Source organism: Hoplias malabaricus, chromosome 8 (assembly GCF_029633855.1).
Source record: "Hoplias malabaricus isolate fHopMal1 chromosome 8, fHopMal1.hap1, whole genome shotgun sequence".
Lineage (NCBI taxonomy): Eukaryota > Metazoa > Chordata > Actinopteri > Characiformes > Erythrinidae > Hoplias > Hoplias malabaricus.
Genome location: NC_089807.1, coordinates 44,475,263 through 44,480,057, shown reverse-complemented (window position 1 = coordinate 44,480,057; position 4,795 = coordinate 44,475,263).

Here is a 4,795-nt window from a genome sequence, read left to right as displayed (position 1 = left end):
ACTGTGTTCTCTGGAGCGATGGGGTTCCTCTGGTGTGTGGAACAGTGGAACTGTGTTCTCTGAAGTGAGAGGAATCATGATAATCACACTCATGATTAACCAGGAGAGACGATGGGGGACAGGTGTCCACACAGCTCTGGACATGTGGTGTATCAGCCAATCACAGAGCAGGAGGCAGGGACGGCTGGAGAAATTACACAGTGTAAACAACAGACACACACACACACACACACACAATAACATAGTGTAAACCAGGACAATTATCTGCTTCATCACTTCAGCCTCCACACTGACCTAATGACCCCACACATACACACACACACACACACACACACACAGGCAAACATACATACAGCAGAAAAATAATACCAGACACACTATGAACTCACAAAAAACATTGTCTAGGAGCACTACAATACATACAAACACACACACACACACACACACACACACACACACACATTAACACACTGTAAACACTGTGACGGTGTGGTTCCAGAACACACTGCTGTAGTTTACACTCCTGGGTGTGTTTACCAGGTCGTAATCCAGCGGAGGAGGTTTATTACCTCGATATAATCACTGAGTCATATCAGTCAGCATCACACACACACACGCACACACACACACACACACACACACACACAGAGCTAAACATGTCTCACACTCCACTTCATCCCAACACCATCACTGTAAATTGGAGCCGCTCCGCTGTGGAACGGTGCTGAATTAAAAGGAGATAAGGGCGTCACCTACTGGACACAGGCAGCACTGAAAGACATTTAAAATCTCCCTCTGGGACCGCATTAACCCTAACCTCTGCTCTCTGTTCACTAACACACTCCACTCGTTCTCTCCGCTTTTACTCAGTGCTCTTATTTCTCCCCGCTCTAGAAAGTGTTGGAGAAAAAACAGAATCAAGTTCGCTATCATTCTCTTTCTAACAGCACTTTAAGATCTCCACTTTAATTATTGTTAAAGGAACACTAGGTAAGAGTTGGGTTTTTTGCTCCTGGGTCGCCCCCTAGTGTGATTCATATTTTTAGCCCTGAAATCAACGGGGAGGTGGAGGGAGTGTGGGTGGTTTCCTGCCCTCCTCCACAGCTTACATAGTGCAGGGCCTCACCCTGGGGTAGGGGCTCCTTGGCGAGCGCCTGGTGGCCGGACTTTCACTCATGGGGTCCGGCCGGGCTCAGCCCGAAGGAGTAACATGGGTCCACTCTCCCATGGGCCCACCACCTGTGGGAGAGGTAGTAATTCGGGTTTGGTGCATTGTGGATCGGTTGGCAGCCGGGGTCGGGGGTGTTCTGATCCTCGGTTACGGAAACTGACTTTTGGAACATGGAATGTAACCTCTCTGGTGGGAAAAGAGCCTGAGCTGGTGCGCAAGGTTGAGAGGTACCGGCCAGATATAGTTGGGCTCACCTCAACACACAGTGTGGGCTCTGGAACCAATCTCCTTGAGAGGGGCTGGATGCTCTTTCACTCTGGAGTTGCCCAGGGTGAGAGGTAAGGCTTATTCATAGCCCCCCGGTTTAGCGTCTGTACGTGGGGGTTTACCCCAGTGAACGAGAGGGTAATTTCCCTGCGCCTTCTGGTTGGGGAAAGGGCTCTGACTGTTTGTGCTTATGCACCGAACAGCAGTTCAGAGTACCATGCCTTCTTGGTGTCCCTAGAGGGGGTGCTGGAGAGCACTTATTCTGGGGACTCCATTGTTCTGCTGGGGGACTTCAACGCTCACGTGGGTAATGACAGTGAGACCTGGAGGGGCATGATTGGGAGGAACGGCCCCGCTGATCTGAACCCGAGTGGTGTTCAGTTATTGGATTTCTGTGCCCATCACACTTTGTCCATTAAGAAAACCATATTTGAGCATAAGGGTGTCCACAAGTACACCTGGCATCAGGACACCCTAGGCCGCATTTTGATGATCGACTTCATAATTGTATCATCGGAACTGCGGCCATATGTTCTGGACACTCGGGTGAAGAGAGGCGCTGAGCTGTCAACTGATCACCACCTTGTGGTGAGTTGGATCAGATGGCGGGGGACGATGCCGGACAGACCTGGCAGGCCCAAACTTGTGCTGAGGGTTTGCTGGGAACGTTTGGCAGAGGAACCTGTCAGAAAGAACTTCAACTCCCACATCCGGCAGAGCTTTGACTGCATCCCGGGGGAGGCTGGTGACATTGAGTCCGAGTGGGCCATGTTCCGGCCCTCCATTGTTGAGGCGGCTGAACGGAGCTGTGGCTGCAAGGTTGTCGGTGCCTGTCGGGGTGGCAATCCCCACACTCGGTGGTGGACAACCCAGGTGATGGAAGCTATCAAGCTGAAGATTCTGGCAAACCATCAGGTGACTCAGGAGGGGAAAGCGGTTTTCCACCAACACTGTATATGGTGGGGGTGGGGAACTGTTGACCTCGACTGGAGACGTCATTGGGTGATGGAAGGAATACTTTGATGATCTTCTCAATCCCACCAGCATGTCTTCCACAGAGGAAGCAGAGCTTGGGAAACCCGGGGGTGGCTCGTCTATTACTGGGGCTAAGGTGGCCGAGGTGGTAGGGAAACTCCTTGGCAGTAGGGCTCCGGGGGTCGATGAAGTTCGCTGGACTGGCAGACTGGGGTGGTGGTTCCCCTTTTTAAAAAGGGGAATCGGAGGGTGTGTTCCAACTATAGGGGGATCACACTCCTCAGCTTCCCTGGTAAGGTCTATGCGGGGGTATTGGAGAAGAGAGTCCCACTGATCCAGGAGGAGCAATGCGGATTCTGCCCCAGTCGTGGAACACAGGACCAGCTCTTTACCCTCGCTAGGATCCTGGAGGGTGCTTGGGAGTTTGCTCAACCAGTCTACATGTGTTTTGTGGATCTGGAGAAGGCATTCGACCGTGTCCCTTGGGGTATTCTGTGGGGGGTGCTCAGGGAGTATGGGGTACTGGGCTCTTTGCTACGAGCCATCCAGTCCCTGTATAAACAGAGCAGGAGTCTGGGTCGTACGGCTGGCAGTAAGTCAGACTGGTTTCCAGTCGGAGTTGGACTCCGTCAGGGCTGCCCGTTGTCACCGGTTCTGTTCATAACTTTTATGGACAGAATTTCTCGGCGTAGCCAAGTGGTGGATGGTGTCCGGTTTGGTGGTCTCAGGATTCCATGTCTGCTTTTTGTGGATGATGTGGTCTTGTTGGCTTCATCGAGCCGGGACCACCAGTTTGCAGCCGAGTGTGAAGCGGTAGGGATGAGGATCAGTACCTCCAAGTCCGAGTCCATGGTACTCAGTCGGAAAAAGGTGGAGTGCTCTCTCCAGGTTGGAAGTGAGATCCTGCCTCAAGTGGAGGAGTTTAAATACATCAGGGTCTTGTTCACGAGCGAGGGAAAGATGGAGCGTGAGATTGACAGGCGGATCAGTGCAGCGTCAGCAGTAATGCGGGCTCTGTACCGGTCCGTTGTGGTGAAGCGAGAGCTGAGCAGAAAAGCAAAGCTCTCGATTTACCTTTCAATCTACGTCCCAACCCTCACCTATGGTCACGAGCTTTGGGTAGTGACCGGAAGAACGAGATCGCGGGTACAAGCGGCTGAAATGAGTTTTCTCCGCAGGGCGTCTGGACTCTCCCTTAGAGACAGGGTTAGGAGTTTGGACATCCGGGAGAGACTTGGAGTGAAGCCGCTGCTCCTCCACGTCGAGAGGAGCCAGTTGAGGTGCCTCCTGGTGAGGTGTTCTGGGCATGTCCAACGGGGAGGAGGCCCCGGGGCAGACCAAGGACACGCTGGAGAGACTACATGTCTCGACTGGCCTGGGAACGCCTCGGTATACCCCTGGAGGAGCTGGAGGCGGTGGCTGGGGAGAGGGAGGTCTGGGTTTCTTTGCTCCAACTGCTTCCCCAGCGACCCAGACCCAGATAAGCGGTGGATAATGGATGGATGGAAATGTTTCTAAGGAAAAGAGACGACTTTAAGAATATTTTTTGTAATGGAGTCTCCATGTGGCGGCCCAGTGTCTGTTAGCATTCATTTTTATCAAACTGCTCTGCTGTGAAATAATACGAAACATTGCTAATATTCTCTCTCACATCCTCCCTACTGTAAACAATCATAGCGTATATAGTCAGGCTACGATACTAGTATGTGTTGGCTACTAGAGGTCCTCACTGTTAGCGCTAGAATGTATGCTTTACCTAGTAATTTAGATTAATTATGGAGCCAGTATCATGATAGTGACTTGTTTGGTTCCATTTCTGATGATTTATCATTTAGTAAAAAGCAAACCATGACATAACCTTCAACAGCTGCTAGATAAATGCTATTCATTCTCCGCAGTGCTAACTAGCAAACATTTTACAGATACTTCAGTTAAAACAACTGAATGACCTCCAGTTAGCATATAGCATCTGATGCCACACAGTGATCACTGTTAGCAATGCTAGGTGTTAGATTTTTAGCTCTTCCTTATTTGTTAAATGATGGAGCCGCCTCACATTAGCAACAACAAGCTACTCTGCTATATGCTGGATACCTGGAGGCGAGGTTAGCAATGCTAGCATGTATGCTTGGGCTATTTCTTTAAATATTGTCCATACACTGTCCCCTGGCTGCAGATTGAGAAACTAATAATGCAAAATCAACGTCCATAAAAAGATCTGAGGATGTCCAGCTCACAGTGGTGCATTGTGGGTAGACTGAGGTGAATGGGGCAGTGTGAGAGAGTGGGAAAACTTTAAAAACTAAAAATGCCCAAACCCCATCTGCAAGAAAACGCATCATATCAACACAGAAATAATAAAAACTTATTTTATTAACTGCA